This window comes from Buteo buteo, chromosome 7 (assembly GCF_964188355.1).
Source record: "Buteo buteo chromosome 7, bButBut1.hap1.1, whole genome shotgun sequence".
Lineage (NCBI taxonomy): Eukaryota > Metazoa > Chordata > Aves > Accipitriformes > Accipitridae > Buteo > Buteo buteo.
This window is the reverse complement of record NC_134177.1, coordinates 24,360,795-24,381,877: the sequence shown is the minus strand read 5'-3', so window position 1 is coordinate 24,381,877 and position 21,083 is coordinate 24,360,795.

Sequence of the window (21,083 nt, the reverse complement as noted above, 5' to 3'; positions counted from 1 at the left end):
CCACCTGGCATCCTGCCATGTGGGTAAAAGTTACACTGGGATTGCAACTTTTATCTCACACAGAGATAAGGGGCAGCATTTCCAAAACAGCCCCTAATTTTAGGAGCTCAAACTGAGACAAGATGGTCCCAAATTTCTTGCATCAGGAGTGTTCACAGCCAGATCAAAACATCTCACACTCAACATGCAAAATGAAGAGACACCATCAGGATCTTCTGTGACAAAAGCTATAAGGCAATTGTTAACTACTCTAATAATGTCTATCCTAAATGACATGTAGCCTGAGAGCAAGGAAACATCCAGTACAAGAGCAGAGGGGCAGAAATCCCTGTCCCCCAGTCCTCTCAATCCACCAGGTTATCCTGCTTTCTACCCCTTTCATCACTCTTGGGCATAGCCTTAGCCCTGCCTACACTCTGCCTCAGGCGCAGCTCTCTGTACAAGAAACACTATGTTACCTCCTTTGTCTCCAGTCCAATGGTCCCCTGGGCAGCTCTCATCAAAGAGACGAAATCCAAAGCCAGGATGCCAGCTGGGGAAAAGCGATACGAAGTCTCTCAATACATCTGATAAATGGCAGAGAAAGTGTGACACAAAAAATCTTTAGTTTAAAGGCAGAAGTTGTAGAAAATTGGGGTTTGTTCTTTCCATTTGTGGCAAACATGCCTTCAACTCCCATCTCCAATCAGTCTGTGGGATTGGTGGGACAAGCCTGCAGTCAGGAGAGCAAAGGATCCTCTTCTAATATTTAGGTCATTTGTGAAAGATACTGAGAGAAATAAGCATGAGGCTCCTGATGTTCATCACAGCTCCTGACAGAACCAGTCTATTGATTTTTGCAGAGGCGAACAGACTGAAAGACAGCATCACACGATGCCAAGCCAGCAGCAGAGCACCAGGCAGCAGTGACAGTGGCTCTGCCCTTTCTATGCCAGTCAGGTGTTGGCCTGTCAACTACTGAACCAATCTGTACCTTCTCCGGAGTACAACAACTTATCTCCTGTTTTAAGTGCAAAGTAGTATTGATCAAATATGCAAGACTGACATCAGAGTGTATGCGTTGGGGGAGTCCCCTATTCACATCTCAGAAGCAGCCTGCTTGGACCAGTCTGGCTATTCTCCATCAGGAAGCCCCACCTGACAGCCCACTGCCCTCCCTCGCTGCTGGTCCTGCAACTTATGCCCAGGCACAGCTTAAACAACGTCACCCTGTAAAATATGAACTGGCCCCCAAAAGCACCCGCACAGCAAGAACTGCTCCCCATCAGGTCAGGAATCCTGCAGAATGCTGTTAATGCTTTTTTAAAAAAATGCTTTTTTAAAATAATTTTTTCTTTTTTTAATGGAAATATGCATAAGTGCCTCGAACAATCTACCAGTTTGCAGTACTTGTGAATACAACTGGAATACTCGTATTAATTTTACTGTACCACAAAAAAAATTTGCTGGACTGGCAAGGAAGGCAAGTTATTCTCAGCATAACAATGAACCCAAAACAGGTAATTTAAAAATGTATAGGAAAACATCCAAATGATTATAAAATGGGTCAACATTAAAGTCTAAAACTTTAAGCACCTTTACTTATTGAACATTTCAAAATTTAGTAGCAGTCAGAGCCACGTTGTTCTGAGGCATCTCCTGATTTCAATTACATGTCTGGATAAATGGCTTTGCAAGCATTAAGAAAAATCACCCTAGTCATCATATGCCCAGTTGCAGACTAAAAGAATTTTTCAATAAGAAATCTCCCTCCAGCTACAGGCCCTTCAGTCTGAGGCTTAGAGGATAAACACTGACAATGAACTTAACGTTTCTTTCTAATGCAGCTTAAAAAATGTGTCTCTTGCCTTGCGGTGGAGAAGTGACACACTGCTTATAAAACATCTTGCTCAAATCTACTGTCCCTTCTATTATTAAGCAAGCAGGTTTCAGTTTAAAACTGCCACCTTACTGAATTCATTAAAGCCACCTGGTATTTTATTAGTCTTCAATAACAAAGTTTCTATCTCTTGCATGTAATTAAGTTGAATCCCAGAAACAATTTACTTGACTGATTTTTCATTAAGCATAGCAGCACGATAGCACTTCTCGAGTAATGGTTTGGTGGAAACTTTATAAACCTTTGTTAGAGAAACTGTCTGCTACCTTGCCACTTTTCACTTTTGAAAAAAGTACCACTTTATGTAGGAAAAAAAAATAGCCAAGAGAGAGCCCAAGATAACTGTCTTAATATATTCTGAGCCAACTAAAATGTGTTTGTCATTTACTGAGCTGCATCTATTTCAGAGGTCTGCCTGGGGTATTAATAGCCCCTCACTATATCAGGCTGGAAGAAAATGTGAATTTTAGAGTCCTTAAATCATTCTGCTTTTCCACTGGAGTTCCAATAACAGCTTGTACTAGATAGCGTGCTGTAAAAATTAAGAGAACTCAGGAATGTGCTGCAACTACACTTTATTTTCCCCTCCTATGCCATACTGATCAGCTGGGGTAGAAAGCAACAGACAGGTTGGGCTAAAAAAAAAGGTTAAAAAAATCATAATCACTCTTAAAGAAACAGACCACAAATGCAGAGGATGCAGTGAAGGTTTTTGCTATTCCTTGTATAATCTACTTCTAATTACCCTACATAATTGCATAAGGCAAAGCAATTACCTGTAGCCAAAGGTAGAGAACCAATCCAGTAGTTTCCATGCAAAGTTACAGCATTCATCTGCAGCTGACCTGAGCTGAATTTCTTGTCACTCCTGGGTGCGCATGCCACACCAGCTGGGGTAACATGTCAATCCCTACTACAGCTATCATGGATCGAGTGTTTTGTTCCTTCTCTTCTTTTCTTTGAAACGAAACTGATGGTTCAGCAGCAGCAGGAAGCCCTGGGCCACCTAGAAGGGTAAATGGAAATCTATTACCATTATGTACTTCAAAAATAACAAGTGAGTAATTTTCTTCTAATAGTAAGAATTATCCTGGATGAGTCTCCCTCCTGGAAACTAGTGAGCTCCAGGTATCTCAGTTATCTCTCTTTTATAAACTCTTGTCTATAAAGGGCTAACAGCATCCTTAGCATCCTTCAGTCAGTATTTAAAAAAAAAAAAAGTATCCACATTTCAAAAAGTATGTACAGACCATGTACATTCATAGTGCATGTACAATAGATTTGACCTGACCTACTATGTTCAGTTAACCACTGGTGGCAGGACTGTTTTAAGCCAGAGCCAGGAAGCTTGTTACCATTTGGTTGCCTGCTGTGGCACCAAAACCCCCTAACAGGTATGTGTGAAAAAGTAGGGAGGGATGGTGAGAAAGGGAAGGAAAAAGGTGGCTTAGAGACAGCACCCTAAATACCCAATCTGTATTTTTATGCCATAGGATAAGCAGGAAGCATATCAGAGACAACATAATTACCAGAGCTGTTGTACAGTTTATACTTTTTATGATTTAGAATGAGTTTTTCTATAGGGGTATCCTCAATTTAACTGGAAACACGTTAGGGGTTCCACAAATTAAAATACTTTGGAAAACTTTGCAGAGTACTTTGTATCACTTCTGGAAAGGCTGTGCCAGCAGGGAGAGCATTTGAGTTGGTGGGAAAGCACTAGTGAAAAGAATGGGATACAAGCCTAAAAGCCAAGAAAGCCCAGTAAGTGGCAAGGGCCCTATTCCTCACCTTTACATATGAATGCAAGTGTTAAAATACAGATTAGGAGCAAAAGCAGGAAAAAGGGAATGTAGGGGAGATGCTGGCTTGATAAGATAAAAGGCAAGGCATGGGACTAGATTTAAGTAGTTGTGGGAGAAGGCAGGTGGGAGGTGTCAGCCCCACAGAGTTCACAGCTGCATCCTTCCCCAGTTCCCAAAGAGTCCCAAAGAAGGACTCCCAAGTACAAGAGAAGATGTAATCTGAGCTTTTGCTTTCCCTTTCCCTTCCGTCACCTCATTTCCAGTTCTGTATTCAAATACTGGGCTTTTTGCTCTACTTGCACCAACCTTGTAATACTCTTCTTGTCTGATGTTGAAAGAGGCCAACTGATGTGGAAAAGCCCAGGGCATCTGTCTTCTCTGGAAGCAACAAACTGAACCAAAGCCAGGGACCTCCAAACCACAAGAGTAGGAAGGGATCTTGGGAGGCTGACTGATACCCCCCTCACCATAAGGACTAGTATCATGAAGTCATTAGGCCCAGCAAAAACTATCTTCTGACAAGTGCAGGCAAGCGTTCCCTTGTCATGAGCTCTGCCAAAGCAGTGTTTGAACCAACAGGCTCATCACATGAAGTTACGTAGTGCAGACGCAGCATAGTATCCATCTTAGATGTGCGGAGTGAAGCACCATTGACTCCAGTTTCTATGGTGTCAGGTGCCTGGCTCCAAGAAAACAAGCCTGCAACTACAGTTCTGAGCGCAATGCGTACTTTAGTCAGCTACAGAAAAGCTGGGTAGTTTCAAGCGGTGTGTATTAGCTCACACCAGCAGCCCCCAGTTTTCACCAGCTCATGCCACCCATCATGCAAGTAACACACTGTGAGCAAAGGCCACTCCACCTTTTTGTTATCTCTCAGTTTTCCTCCTCTTCAGGGCTTGCTAAGAGTGAGTGGGCATGTTCAGCCTGAATAAAATGCTTTCTGGCAAGAGCAGAACACACTGAAGAGAAAGGAGTGTGACACTAACTGCCAGCACCAGTTCTCCAGCAGGTTTTATGCAGGAAAGAAGGAAAGAAAATGTCATCTCTTTCCAGGAGTTTGACTGTTGAAGAACTGGTTTTCAAAGCTCAAAGATAATTGCTGTGTTGTTTTGTGACAGAGTCTGCTGTCTCTTTAACTAGCAGATCTTGACAAACATCTCAGGGTTTTGTTACATGCTTAGAAAACTACCATTACCTTGAACCCAAGAGGGATGAAGTATCACAGGACACCATAATAATACTAATAATCCTTAGGAAATAGAGACTTCAATATTAACTGCCTGCAGGACTGAGCAAGAAAGAATCTCTTCTTCCCCCCTTTTGCCTCTTCTGTCTTTGTTGAAATTTTTGCCTGGTGCCCAGTTGTTGGGCAAAATATTTGCACAGCAGGCACCCTCCTTCTTGCCCTGGTTCCTTGGATTCAGTACTTCTTTTTGGTGCCTTGCCTTTGAATGCAGTACTGAAAACACACACCAAAATGAGGAGGAAAAAACAAGAGCAAAGCCATGGCCAGCATATTAGAAAGACCTGCAGACAAAAATGTGTCACTGAGAACCCAAGCCAAATAACTGCTTGGACATCCTCAGTTTTGCCTTCTTTTTGGGAGTGTGACTCAGTAAGCAAACCTTTTGTTCAGACACCTTGTTTCTCACACCCAAACCTACTGCAAATTGGGTTGGGTCACACTGAAAGAGTCTGCCACCCCTCCTAGCAACACATGGCATCCTATACATACCTGTAACTTTTAATTAATACCTAACAAAATCTCGGTATTGCATGGATGACAGAGTTTTCAGCACAAGAGACAGAACTGCTTTTATTTATAGCATCAGCACATTATACAAATTCAAGCAAGCTTGGAGTCAGCAATTGGCAGAAATCAATCTAGCCTTTGCTATGCAAGCATCCTCTTCTTTGCAGCCCAAATGAAATAAAAGCCAAAGCAAGCAAATTCAACTGCATCTACTAATTGCCATGCTCCTGTTCAGAAGGTCCCAGGAACAAGGCAACAAAGATGACATTTAAGACCACCTTCACCAAAAATAGTTTTCATTCAAACACTAAGTGTAGGCGTCTGTATCTAGGATAGCTGACTTCTCTAACCTCAGAAGCCTCTTTTACTCTGAGGCCAGCTACCTTTACAGAGCACCAAGCATGGCCTAGTCAGCTCCACCTTCACCCTCAACTGCTGCCACCAATTTGGCTGGCTTGGCCCACTCACACATCAGCTTTTCTGGTGAACAAAAAAAACCTGCTCTGTAGGCAGATCTGCCCACAAGCCACTACTCAACTCTGAGAGAGGAAAATTATTGAGAAGAAAAAGGGTACCAAAAGTTATTCTTAGTCTTAACTGATGGGAATGATCTGTCCACTTCCCCTTGCACTCACCAGCTGAAACATGTTCAAGCATTAAAGAAGCTGAAGGGAAACACCTGGTCTAGAAGCCTTCAGCTTTTCTTTGCTTCAGCCCTACAAAAGTATAAGCGATTCAGTATAGGGCTAGAAGCATTACCTATTGCCACCTATTAGATTTGCTCCCTCTTCACTTATTATCACTATTAACTATCCTTGACAACTTTAAGATGGGAGGTGGAACATGAAATTCAGCTGATGACATGGAAATTGGGTTTATCTTCCAAGGGATTGAGGAAAAGCAGCTGGCTTTACTTTGGGGAAAAAAAGGGTTGTAGCTACTCACTCCTATTTAGTGTCTGGTACACTCACAGGACAGGGCTCTGGCTTCACAAACATGGCAGCAGCACTTTAGCCTGGTGATCTTACAGGCCAGGGATTGAGATCAGGGCCCCTTGCAGAATTCCATCATGAAGGGTATTTTTCCAGGACTTTCATCCTCACCCGGCTTGCCAGCCATAGGCAAATTCTTTCTGCCAGTCTGCCTCCTAAGGGACTGAGGAAGAAATAATATTTAATGGTGAAACACTTGGGTTTCATAGAAGCTTGTTCTACTTTCTCAAGCACACACTTCATTGCTTGTTGTTTCTTTGAAAACTGGCCTCATCTCACACGACATAGAGGGCAGCTGCTCATTGATTAGAAGAGACTGTTTCATGGGGGCTGCTGGACTCCACCACAATTAGAAGCCAATAGAGCCAATGGACAAGCAATGAAAAATGTAATTAGATTAGTTCTAATCCAGCTAATTACATGGGGCCAATAGTCATGCAGCTAAAGCAAGCTCTCTACACTCTCTTCTTGTCCCCCTACACTGCTTGACACCTTTCTGCCCAGGAATAAGGGCAACCCAAATTACAAATAGATGCCCCAGATTACAAGTAGATGCCCAAACTATGCTGCCATCTTTCTCTATCCACCCTATCTTCATAGCATAGACATAGCAAATCCAGATGATTTTATGTACAGAGCATCCTCCAATGGCAGCCTCCATTCCTCCATGTTTCTGTCTTCAAGGTCTATTAAACTGTATCCCTCCCCACCAATTAACCCCATTCCCAAGAATGTGTATTCTGCTTTAATCCTACACATAAGAAAACATCAGCTAGCAGATCGTACAGACACAGCTAGTCCCTGTTCTGCCAGTGAAGATGCTGGTCAATAGAGCATTTAAAGAATCTTGTTAATGCCCAGAGGCAGTATTTTCAGGTTTGTATTACAGCTGGAGTGCCATGAACATATTTTCTTCTCAGGCTTTTTCAAAACATCTAACACAGCTGCATCAACAGCCACGCAGCTGGCTGTGCCAGGAGCAGGCAAAGCTTCAGTACTGTAGGGTGGGACATCAGAGCACTCTCTTGGACGTTTCAAGCATGACTGGAGTTACGCTTTGGGATATTTCCACAGATTTGCTTCTGATGAATGGGCTGCCGTATTCTAAAGCTCCCCATTTACATTGAGCTTTGTCTTGGTGAAGTCTTGGGCTGCACACGCTGGCCCTGCTCCATCTTCATGGTAAGCCTAGAGTGCCCTGTGTAAGTGGGACAAAGTTGGCAGTCTCGTTTTTAATCACTTGTGGTTTTGATTTCATTAGTGTTTTTCCAGATTTTTATTCATCCCCTGTAAAATTTTCCAAAAAGCAGAAAGTCTAGTTCAGCCAGGTCAGATTGTGGAGGGTATACCAGTCTGCCCTTCCACAAGTCATCAGAACATACTCCCCTTGTCCCATCCTGCTCTGCCAAAATGAACTTAAAAACCGCTCTTGCGTTAAGTATCACTGTATAGGAATTAAAAAAATCTCCTATCTTTATTGTCCAAGTGAAAAAGATGACAAACTGTGGGTAATGGAGAGGATATTCTGTGGGACTCCTGAAAACACACAGCCAATATCTATATAGTCATCAAAAAGAAAAATCAGTAGTCTTATGAGCTGATCTCCCACTCTCCCACTCTGTGCTCTTTCGACTTCCGAATCATCTTTTACAGGTCTCTGTGAGACACACCAAAACATGCTGGTGTCTGAAACCAAGAAAATCTCTTACCCAGCAGCATATAAGGTTGCATCTCTGAATGAACATACTACGCTGCTAATGAGCTGAAAGCACCTCATGTCTTAAAATCACTTATTTTCTGGGTCAAGAAAGAGAAGTTACAGTGTCCCGCAAACTACCACAAGCCATACACAGAATATCCATGTCCCAGACATGACCCTGGACCAGCAAGTGGCTGCAGGTATGCATGATAGCATTAAGTATATGAAAAGTCCATGTGGATGCCTAAAGGTATATATCTTGAGTTGGTTCAAACTCCTCTGGATACAAGTCAAAATATCAGCTTCCCTAGTGAGGGACAGTCCTAAGACAAGAGTTCAGAAGGCGATAAGCAATAGCATTACTTTTCTTCAAAAATCTGTATCCTAAGTTTGATGCTTGGGCATAAAAAAAAAATGGGGAATAAAACCTTTACTTAAAAGTCTCGGTTTACAATTCTTGTAAATATTTTAAAAGGGCAACAAACAGTTACAGGGGACACAAGATACAAACACCTTAAAATATTCCTGTTTATTAAAATTCGTATTTGGTGAGTAATGTAGCCTCCAGGTTACTATAGCAGCAAGATCCATCACCTAGGTGACCAAGCACTAAGGATGTCAACATTAACCTACCCCTACTCACACTCTCACACTGTGCACATTATCAGACTTTTATTTCCTGCAAGATGTCTGTCTTCATACCAACAGACGGATAGTAACAGACCATATGGACACTCTCCATGAGGAGTGAGCTTTCCTGACACCATCAGCCTGCCTTATTAAGGGGGAGGGCATCACCTGCATAAGAGCTGGGCATCTTAGGCATTCAACATGTGCAACCTGATGTACTACCAGAGTAATAAGTAGCAACAGAACTTGCATAAAAGCTCTTTGGAAAAGCTTTTGATGGACAAAGAAGTCACTTAACATACCAGAGGGTGTGAAGTATAAATCTGCACAAAACGGCGGGAATCTCTTGGAAAATGCATTGGCAAGGTCTTCCCCCAAATAAGCATTCCTTTTGGGAAGTCAAACTTTCACCGAGGAACACCAAACCCAATAAAATAAATTCCCAAATCAATACATTATCTATTCCATGGGGATGATCTATTCCAAATAAACTTGTGCTTTCTATCTGTTTAAGGCCTTGCAAGCAAGTCTTCACGACACAACACAGCAGAGCAGTTCAAGAGCTTGCCCTGAACCACTAGCTGGATGACAGACCAGGAGAGCTGATGTCACTCAGAGAGAGTCTGTGTGTCTTCATACAGCACTGCATACAGTTGAGGACATGCCCTCAGCTACATGGTTTCACTAATGCTGTTTAACTCTGGATATCTGAGAAACACTCAGGAGTACAGATGTGTTTGTTCATAACCAAGCAACATATCACTTTGATTACAAAGAAAGATTAAACTCAAGATTCCTGAAAAATACTGATTTTTTTTGGTAACAACATTACATAATTGGTAACTTCCACAGTCTAAAAGGGATTTTGGTTGCTTGGGTTAAAGGGAATGAAACGGAACTGGGATTTTTTTCCCCGTTTTGTTAAAGGCTGCCTTTATATCCCAGAGAGAAATTAATGGAGGCAGAAATCTCTTTCCCTCCACTTTAATAAACGGGGATGACTCATTATTTCCCCATTTTGCTTTAAATATCCTGTCATCATTGTGATTTGCTTTGTTCAGCTGTTCTCTCAACTTCATACAGCACCCGCTGTGATGACACAGGAAGTCCTCTGTGGTTCTTTTGCCCTTTCAATACGTCTCTCTTACCAACAGAGTACTCTGACCTTTAAACATCACTTACTTCACTTGCCCAGCAGATACTTGCAACCCCCAAAGACAGTGTTTTGTTGATCATGCTTTCCTAGACAGTAGGAGATTACACTGTCTTGACAGAACCAAAAAATTATGCCATACCTTTGCAAGCCTTTACCCTTATCGAAGCACACTCAGATTTTGTGCTGCAGTTTAAATTTTCACAAGTACAGTGAGCTGTTACAGCTTCACTGATGCTTCAGTAGGTAGGGAAACCTCTTGAACCAAATTTATTTGTTTGAAACCTAAGTGTTTGCTTCCTTATCGTTTGAACATCTTTCACTGCCTACTGCCCCATGTTCCTTAGGCTGAGTAAAGGCCACCATGTCTTTTACCTGCTTATCCATGCATAGGTTGAGCAAAGACCATTAGAAGCCAAGCCCGTCATAATTCTGGAGAACAAAAGAGTAACTCTGTTCCTGATAAAACCAGTTTTCTTGTCTCCCTCTCCCTGGCTGACAGTGGGGTAACACCAGCAGAGGAAAACAAGATCAAACTAGCGCTGGATCTGAGAATATAAGAGACAAAATTCAGAGAGAAAGGAACCTTGGGCAGATGAGAGAAATAAGAAACACATTTCTACAGCAAAGGATATTTTACACTGTGGCTAGACGAGGGCAAAAGATGCTAGGAGAAAACAGGGCCTCTCTGTTTCAGGAAAGACAACATCTGCTGGGAGAGGGCTACTGGGCCCTAAAAGATTCAACCTCAACACAGAAACCACTTGAGCAGTGGAAAACAAAAAATAAGAGCATGGAAATGAATAAATGTTTTATTGTTTGCTGAGAACTGTACATTCTTTGTTGTGGATAAATGCAGCTTGAATTTTGCAAAGCTTTTGCATCTGCTTGCTTCCATCATGAAAACACCCTTCAGAGGTGAGCCACTAACGAGGAATGCCCAAGGGCTCCCACCCCAGTCAAAGGAGAGGCTGGAGCTGTCTGGGGGGAGCTGAGGCTCAGCCCTGGCTGCGAGAGCCACTAACAGCAGTCCAGATTCCATGAGACAGAAACCAAAGGACACACATGCCCTGATTTGCTGATACCAGGCAGTGAACAGTGTCACTTGGTGACTGTCAGATGAATTAGCGAGGTGAACGGTATACATCTATGTAGTTAATGGGCCAAGAAACTCTCCATGGTTTTTTGTGTGTGAATTATACGAAATGTTTTTCTAGTTCATATCCCTAACCATCCTCTTCAGAGGATTGTATATCCAAGGTCAGCATGTCTTTCTGGACAACTGAGTACCTTTAATGAATAACTGAACTTCAAACAGTGAATTTAATTAAAATGCATCACGTCACAAGTGCTGAATATTCTCTCTAGTGACATGATGCAATATTGACCTCAGTGCAAAGACACAAGATAAACAAGGAACATTTGAGGTTTGCATATCACTCTGCATGACTCAACTTCCTATTACTTTCTACCTTTTTCTTTTTAAATATGTATTTATATTTGTATATTTAGAAGAGATAACAGGCTAACTGAACATTTCAGAACCACCAACAGCTGCTCAGGTGGAAATCTTGCCATTATGAGGTTGCAACCATGCTCAACTCTTCAGAAACAAGACTTGCTTCATTAAGCGTTTGGTTGGTCTTTCCTGCAGGAGCAGTGAAATGCTGAGTGCTTCCAACTCCGTAACTCTGAGAAACAAAATGGGTCCTAAATGCTGTCATCCCATTTTGACTTCCATTTTTATCACTCTCAAAACCAAGACGGAACAACAGGAAAAGCCAGTAGCATTTTGTCTGTTGTTTCAAAGTGCAAGAGCAGCTCATGATGACACCTGAAAGGCAGTAGCATAAAGCTTCATATTTTACATAATGACAAACGAGAAAAATTATTAATTTGTTTCTTTGTGGGAAAGGCTCACGCTAGAGAAATCCCCAAAAACAGGATAGAACTGCTTGAACAAATCATGAAGGGAGACCTTCAAAGGAAGGGGGCATAGAACCTTTGGACTACTCTTCCTTCCCCTTTTTATAATGCACAGAGAACACAAAAGGGGGTTTTCGGTAGTTCTTTCTTATTCTAAAAGGAATGTTTTGCTCCTGCTTCAATTTTACATTAAAAATTGAAGTCTTGCTTTGAACAGAAGGCTCTGAGGCAAACAGCATCAGACTTGCACAAGTCAGGATCAAGCACATTGGTAAGGACATTTGGTTAGTGCCCATCTTACACTGGATTCTCAAGGTTGCAGATGAAAGTCAACAAATTTGAAGATTCAAAACCAAAACTAAACCAAATTTAAATTGCTAATGGTTCAGATTTAAAATAAAAATAATGCCCTCCAAAAATCCGCAGCTATCTTTGGGCAGAGGAAACCTGTCCTTCATGCTTGAAGAGAAATTAGTGATAAATGCCTTTTCATTGCCTTTGACAACAATTTATATTGATGGGTCTGTGGCTGAATATTTATTGCAATTTGGTCTGTAGACAGTCTCTCTAGGTGTGTCTGGAAGAAGTCCCTCTTAAGGAAAAGGAGTAATCAATTTGTTCATCCAGTAAGATCTCCTGTGCTATTGGGACTTTGAGTGAGCAGCAGTGTTTCAAAATAAGTGTTCTGCCCCTAAGGTGTGCTGACAGAGCACTGCTGGGCTGCTGCTAAAGACCAAGTGCTGGCCCATGACAACACGTATCCAAACCTGAACCAGAGCTGCTCCTTTTGTTCAGTTCATATCAAAGGCAGGCAGGCAAGGCAGTAGTTTACACTGAAGCTAGAGAAGAAAAAGTATTCCAGTGTCTGGATAGGCTTAACATACGCTAAAGTCCATGTTTGGGACACAAGTTTGAGATACTTGATCACAGCCTGTGAGTTCTGCCCTAAAAGATGAGCCTGTACAGTCCACACAAAAACAAAAAGCGACCCATCAACACACTGTGGAAGACACTTAAGCACTACCACATCTTGAAGCACTTTACCTGCCTTTCTCCCTCTTCTCCTCTTCCCAGCATATTGTCTTGCACTGCCAAGCCATGTTGCCTGTTCAGAAGCCTGCTTTTTTTCCAGGACGTGTGCTAAATCTGGCAGTGCTCTCATAAACAGGCTGTAAGTTACCTTTTGAGATAGGCTTGAATCCCAAATCCTTTTTCTGCTGAAGGGAATGGTACTTCCTCAGTCAGCCGGTCTCTCTTCCAAGTAGAAAAGCGGCAGAACTGTGGGAAAAGGACTGGAGACTATTATTTCTTGTGCTTCAACAGAACCAACTTCAACATTTAAGTCTGTTGTGCCTGCAAACATGCCAGAGAATTTTCTCCCCAGCATACTTCTTAAAGGAGGAGGAAACCTTTTTCTCTCTCAGACTGGTTGTTGGTGAAACTATCTGCTTTTAAAAAAAAAAAAAAAAAAAAAAAGGCAGTTTTGGAAGTCTGTAAGAGGAAGCATATATGGTGCATTTGATGACATTTTGCCAGTTTCTTTCTCAGGGTAGAACTGAGCTTTCGTAACTGAAAATGATTATAACTGTTTTTCCCTGTTCTGCATCTGTGTTTTTGATGGATTGCCTACTGCATGTTGAGTTAGGGATGGTGAGTGCCTGCTCGTGTTCTCAAATTCATGTGGCTATGTTGCCCTAGTTAGGATTAAATGATACATTACACCCTGAGTCGCCCTCTGCTAATGCCTGCTAGACGTTTTCTGGCATCAGGTTTTAGAATTGGAGCTGGTTGGGAATTTTCCACAGGGGAGATCTTCTGAAAGAGAATTGTTTCCAAGAAAACAGAAATTTTCCATGAGGGGAAAAAAGTTGTTTCTGCCAAAAAAAATTTTAAAAGCTTGGTTTGTAAAGATCGAAATGTAGTATTTCATTTCATTTTTAATTGACTTGGACTAACCAAACTGCACAATGTGCCAGAGGATCCACATCAATTTTGGGTACTTTCAGATGGAGACAGTCCAGCCAGAGAGCCTAGTCTCAGACAAAGTGAGGGCTGTGATTATAATTTTCAGATGGCCCTGTGTGACTGCCTCATTTCTGACAGCCATGGCTGCAGTGCCACAGGTGCCTGCTGTGCAGGGTGGGAGTTCAATAATCCTCCCCGGTTAGAGAGTGGGGTAGAAGGTTGCACCAGCCCCATGCAGGGATCTCTGCCTGCAAGACACAGGCCCAGACACAAGTTTTCTGGTCAGGGAGGAGGCACTTCCCAGTAATCCCCAGATGCCTTCTGAGCTAGCGTTTCCATCCCCATGTCCTTTCCTCCCTGCTGGAACCCTCTCCACCACTGGAAGGGAGAGCACCCTCATCTCTCCCACTCCCTTCCTCTCTCAGCTCCCATCCCTGCCACTCAGCAGCTCCACATTGACACTGGGAGTAGCTGTATCTGTCTTCTCCTCCCCATCCCACTTCCTTTGCTGGCTGCCTTCACCCCACACAGAGGCACAAACTCTGCTTGGCACCACTAAACTGGGCAATGCACACATGTAGAGTCACAGTGGCCCCCTCCATGCTGGTTCCCACCTGTAAGCCTGTCACAGGGAACATGAATGGGAGACAAATCCACTGGAAAGCAGACTCCCTCCAGTCATTTGCTCACAGAGCAAAAGTTTCTCCTACAGCTGGGAATGCTCCCAAGGCTTGGTTTTCATTAATTTCTTTTTGCATTATTAACAAAAATTCCTGACCTCTTATATTTGGCTAAAATGTCGCCCTCCTCTGCCCACTGAGTACTGATCAGCAATGTCTTGAGACATGGACTGTCCTGAAGGCCGGCTCTAAAGCCCTCCAAGCCACCAGTAATAATCTTTTACATTTCAGTGGGCTCTCAATCAGGCCACAATATGTACAGAAACAGCAAGGAAGCCAGATCCAAAGCCTGAAACTGATATCATCATGAACAACCAGTGCCTGGACCGGATCTGCTTCTGTACCCTCCACTACTGTAGAGGCAAAAAGGGACAGAAAATTACCCACTTTGGCACAGGAGTTTTCTTTGAGGTGTGGTGAACCTCAGATCAGAACTGCCAGTACTCTATCTGGGTAGAGATAGCTTCTCACTTACCTTCTGCCTCCTGAAGTTAAAGGCCACACTGTAAGATGAGGACAACCAAATTAAAACCATCTCCTGGCTGTCACAGGACTTATGACCCTGGATCTGTGGACGACTTTTTTTTTCCCCCCTCCAAATAAAGCAAAACCTCCCTGTACAGTGATTGCAAACCTGTAGGCATTGCAGACCTCTCAGAAGCAGACCACACATGTCCAGAAGTTCAGCAGCTACAGGGTGACCTCACTCCAGCAGGGTGCTCCAGACAGCGTTATTTCCAGTAGCCTTCAAACAGCTCTAAACTCTGCCAGAGGATAAGGTTGGAGAGGTGTGGAAATGTTGGCACAAAAAGCAGTTTCACTCAAGTAACAAATAACAGTGACACGGGTATCATCACCCAGTGCTCTCCAGGAGAGGCTGCAGGCCAGTCCTGAGAACAGCCTTCATGTCAGGCCATGAAGCTGTTGTCTGGGCAATGTTTTGAGCTCATTTGTCCCTTTGGTGTACCAATTTAAAGGCTGTTTGATTTGCAATTGCCTTTTCTTATCCTGAGAGTGCTAATGAATAAGACAGCAGTGGAAGGAAACAGGGTCTGGTTTAGCTATTGACGCTGCATGCAAATTGCAAGTGTCAGTCTGAACCTGGGCTCTAGGCGCATAGATTAGTCCTTAAACCTGTCACTTCTGGTAGCAGCACAGCAAATCAAACTGCTGCAGCAAAACAGTCTTTTTAGGACTAATGAATCGAGAGAATAGGAAATCAAAGATCTGATCTCCTCTGCTGAGTTCAGAAGATTCAGTGCAGACTGCTGTCTAGTCACAGAATGATACAGATACCATTTGACTGGAGAGCAAGGTTCACCTGTAATAACACCCTGCCAGCTAGCTTAAGATCAGAAGGAGACTGTCCCAGCCACCTGCCTACAGCACAGAACTGACAAGAAACAATTGCAAAAGCTCACCCACTAACAGAGCCCATCACTGACATCAGAAACCCAAATATAAGGGTTTATATGAACAGGGCAGCATTTTGAAAGCAGAGGTAAAACACTGGCTGCTTTATAAATCTGTTACCAACTCCAGGTATTTAGTGCCCCACACAGCTGTGTGTGGGTGTTGACAGTACCTGGCTTCCTACAGTTAGTAAAGTTTACCCTAGTCAACATATGCTAGTGCTGCTCCCATCCCTCTCCACATCACCATCAAAATTCTCGTGTGCCTGACACAGTGCTGTGAGCCCCATATGTGATGTATTCATAATCTACTCTTGCTTTGCCTAGTCACTATTTTCTAATGATACACAAATAGTGGCCTATAGGAAACCACATTGCCTGCAGCTATGACAGTGGATGATAAACTCTTTACAACTGGAGAAAAAAATCATTAGACATAAATAACTGCACTTCTTACATGAGACTCAGCAATTACAGAACATTTCCCAAAATATCAAAAACAGCCCCTTGAAAAAACGGACTGAAAAGACAAACGGCAGAAATTGAAAGGAAAGAACAAGAGTGGAAAGAAGTGATTTGCCAAGAAGATTGGGACTTTTTAAGTGAAGAATCAGACTCAATAAGAGAGGGAGTAACTAACAGAAAACAGAGCTGCAGAAAATGTCCTTTATGGACTTGGAAGTTCAGAAGCAAGGACTGGGAGCACCAGAGGAGATAAAGAAGATTTACAAACCATCATATCCCCAGATCGGAAACGGTTCAGCTCATGTGGCTGACTAAACACAGTTATCTGAGTCAAAGACAGGTAACGCAAAACTGCTGTTCACACTGCAGTGCTGTGTTACGAGAATGCTGACAGCTCTGCTGCAAAGCTGTATCTTTTCTGACCCTTTGCTTCACTGCCCTATCTTGCTCAATGTTCTTTTTCCTGGAGGTTTTTATCTAATGTGAAAGAAGTATGTAGGATGAGGCAACAGCCAGGTCAGCCAGGAGACTGCAGAAAGCTGACTCCACAGCAAGGGGCAGCTATACTGGCAGCAGTGCCAACTGCCCAGGAACAGGCAGCAGAGCCTACACAGCTGGTGGAAAAGAGCTGAAACCACAAGCCACACAGTAATATTTCACCTTGGGTGTTACCTGCCCAGCAGATGTTTTTCAAAACCAGATTACGGTTTACTGCTCATTCTGAAGAGCCATTAGCCAACAAACATCAATACAATTATTAGCAATTCCTAGGTTTTGCACATCTTTATTAGTAAAATAAGAAGGACTTCCTTTTTGGAACTGGGATGTCTAAAACTGTCAATAACACACTGTACTCATGAATTTAGCCTACTTGCTTCTTCCCATATGAACCTTATACCAGAGCACACTACAAACTATAACATCACCTGTGCACAGCTGTCACGTGTTACTAATTACCAAAAGTGCAATGTGTAGTCAAGGGAAATTTAATTTACACCAGTCAAGGCTAAAATAAAAAACATAGCTTAGAAGAAACATTCAGCTGAAGAAATGAACTCACAACTTAATGCTCTTTTAAAAGTTTCTGTACAGAAGTTTAAATTACCCCATGCTAACTTTCAGTTTATTCTCATATCAAAGATATAAAGAGGAAACATTTTAAAATTGTAAAGTAGCAGTAAGGAATGAGACATGTGCTTTTCCCTGATATTTTAATAATTTCGTTTTTGTCACCATGCCTCTCCCCTTCCACCTGCAGTTTCCACCCAAACTGGGTGAGTACCCAAGAGAAGGGAAGATTGGCATTAGAAATTGGAGGGCTGGGCTCCCTCCCAAGCGACACCAAGAAATAAGGATACTTTCAGCCACTGTCCATCATAGCTCTTTCACTCTTTGTTCTTTGTAAAATATCTGTTTCTTACATTAGATAAACTGAAGCCAAAATTCCAATCCTGTCTCCGTAGTGTATACCATATTACATGTATTGCACTCTGACAGCCTACAACCTAGTATGGCAAACCATTTCATCTCTTAAATTAAATAGCAGATATTTACAAGCTATTCACAACCTCCAATGAACTCGTCTTATGCTTCTCTGTAGGTTTGTTACTGTTTCTGTTATGTTAGCTTTATCTGTGATTGTTTGTTTTTTTTCTTTCTAGAACATTGCTCTGATATGACTTACAACCAAGATTCAACCCTAATCTGCATGCCTGTGTTTCATAAGTGCTCCTCAAACATGAAGCACGTGCACCATCACAAAGTTGAGCCTAAAGGATTTCTCTACTGTTTTAGCAGCCTGAAGAAACGTTACAAAAACCTAGCTCTGCCAATACACTGGTGGTGTTTGTGAGATTGTTCTCCTACTTCTTTAAGAAATAATTTCTAGGGCAAAAACATTTTATGTAAAAATGTAGTATTACTGTAAATCCTTAAATGCTGTTTTCATGTAATTGCATATTAGCTGGCATGACCCACCACTCTAATTCCAGAGATGGAAAAAGATGAGAAAATCCAGCTGCTGCAAGCTAAGTTTTACAGCCAGGTGAACCTTTGCACCTTTTAGTCTCTCCAGACTGCATTTCTTAACCTGTCTAGATGCCTAGAAGGCTCCAATACAGCCTGATTTCTCTTAGTAACACATTTTCTTTTAATTCTGTACAATCTGTAGAGGCTGTTAAAGAGCTAAGGCCAAAAACTTGGCTTGCTCACATCTCAGTTGTTTAAACACTATACTACACATACTGCATGCCTTATTTAGATGCCCTGAATTATAGTTACGAAGACTTATTTATTTATGCTGGAATACACAACATTCTTAAACTTGCCAGAACAGTCCTAAAAATCTATAAAGCTTCTAATCTTGCTTTTTGCTCAAATTAAATGCAAACCTAATACTCTCCTGCAAGTCTCTAAATAACACTAAGCAATATTAAATTTGGTTCAACATCTGTTTTAATAGCAGAACCTTGTTAAGCAACACTGACATTTTTACCATTCTGAGTTTCTTCATGGTGGGACATGAGGCATTCCCAAAGGCTGCCACAAGAGGAAGAAACAAGAACTGTAATAGGATCCTCCATGACAGTTCAGTACAAGGAATTTGCTGGGGAAGAAATGGAAAAACACCTGCTGTTGATTTAATTTCAGGCAAGGAGAGCAGACAACTCCAGTTGTAATCATTTACCTTGAACAGTACATACACAGCTGTTCCAATAGATATAAACAGTAGCATATATATTTATCACTTGTTTTTTCCAAACAGATCCACCCCCCCCAAACATATCTGAACTATATGTTACAGCACATTGTTTATCCTCCTTCACTCCAAACATGCCCTCTTAATCAATCCTTTAGCACTACCATTATTAAGAACACATAAGGCAATTCAGTTAGTGTCACCTCCAGACATGTGACACCCTCCCTTGGAGGATATAATCCTGTGTATCAGAGTTACACTGAGCCCCACCACAACACAGCTGGAAAACTCTCCTGCGATAGATGGTGAGGAAACCTTTAGCATGAAGGGTCCATTTATGAAAAGTGACAGAAAGCCAGTTGTGGCCAGGGCATTTCTGAGCAAGAAAACAAAATTTCCTTACTTTTGTCGTGTAAGAATCTCCCATATAAGCCTTCTAAAAAAGAGCTTGCCTTTATATTTTTTTGTAAATGCAACACACTTACCAAAAATCTAATTATATGTCAGCTGTATAACTCAGGGTTTGGTGGTGGTGGTTTTTTTCGACAGAGGTGAGTCAAGAGATAATCTTTAAATAGGAAGCAGAACAGGTCTTTTCTATCATGAAATATCCAATTGCCTTCAAAGAATGCAAAATATTGAAGTGTCCCTCTCCTCCCTCAACTTCTTTGCATATTTTGATTTTTTGGATATTTTGACCTGCCTCCAGTCACGTGCGATTTAAACTGGATGTACCCAGGTACACTTGTAAATACCAATTACATACACTGGAAACAACTCTTCACAAGTTCAGTGTGCTCAGATTAAGCTGAATGCTGATTTAAAGAGATACCATGCAAAAGAACAGAGTTATTTTTTCCTCAGTATGATACCATCAACTTGAATTACAATATGCTGAAAAGCTACAAGAAACAGCACCTGAAACAGCCTTACAAAGGCCAAAACCTTTGAAGAAAAGAATACAAATATATCATGAGAAATTACCAAAATGACGACAGAAAATAAAGGTAGTGCACCCAATGAGATGGCACCAGCTCAAGTGAACAGCCATGTAACGGAAAGCAATACAGACAGGAAACTTATTCAACAAAGCAGCCAGCAAAGGTGTAGAATAAAGGGGGGGGGGGAAAGGTAGCAGCAAAAGGAAAACCAATGAAGTTGCCTGCTAGGAATAACTTGGCAGGCCACAAACAGAAGCAAACTTACTGAAAGCAGCTTTGTCCATGACCTGTTCCCACGGGCTCCGAGGGCAACTTTTACTCTGGTTCCTAGAGATGGTAGCTCGTAAGGCAGGTCCTGCTGATCAAGTCTGCCAGGAAAACAAATTTTAAGAAGTCAGTGCAACATCTCCTTGCATTTCCCATGCCTCCTCCCACCAGGGCCATTTCATCCAAACACTCAGTCAAGTACCCAACTTGACCAGTCTTAATTAAAAGATGCAATTTGTTTGACTGCAAGTATAAGGTACTCCTTCCCCTTGTAACCTGTAATCTTACTGCCAGTGAGGGAGAAAAATACTAACATTTTATACAAAGGCTCAAACAGGTGTAGCCTCTAGTGGGGGCTATAAAAGACCAAATAGTTTTGTCTGCAAGGTAAGTATGTTCCTGGCAGGAAATCAGATTTTTCCGTAATTTTGCTAAACAAAACCATCTGAAGAATCTGCATCAAAAACTCCTGAAGGTTTTTTAGGTTGGTTTTTTTCTAGTGTAACACACTCTCGTGATAGCTGCCACGCTGCATAACTTGGGGTATTACCTGTGAAAAACAGAGGCAGACAGTTTCAAAGGCAGAGAGACCACAGAATTTCCTAAGGAAACAGTTACCAGTTGCACACAATTTCGGCTCTTGAAATTCAGAGAGAACGGAAAGGCCAAAAATTATCGAGGATTCACTTCCACTAATCCTATCAGGTCCTGTCTCTAGATGTGATGCAGGAAATAGCATCTCCTCTCTTTGCCTTGGTCATGCAAGAAAGGAGTAGAATCAGCAAATAATGCTACAAACAGCCAAGACAGGCTACCAT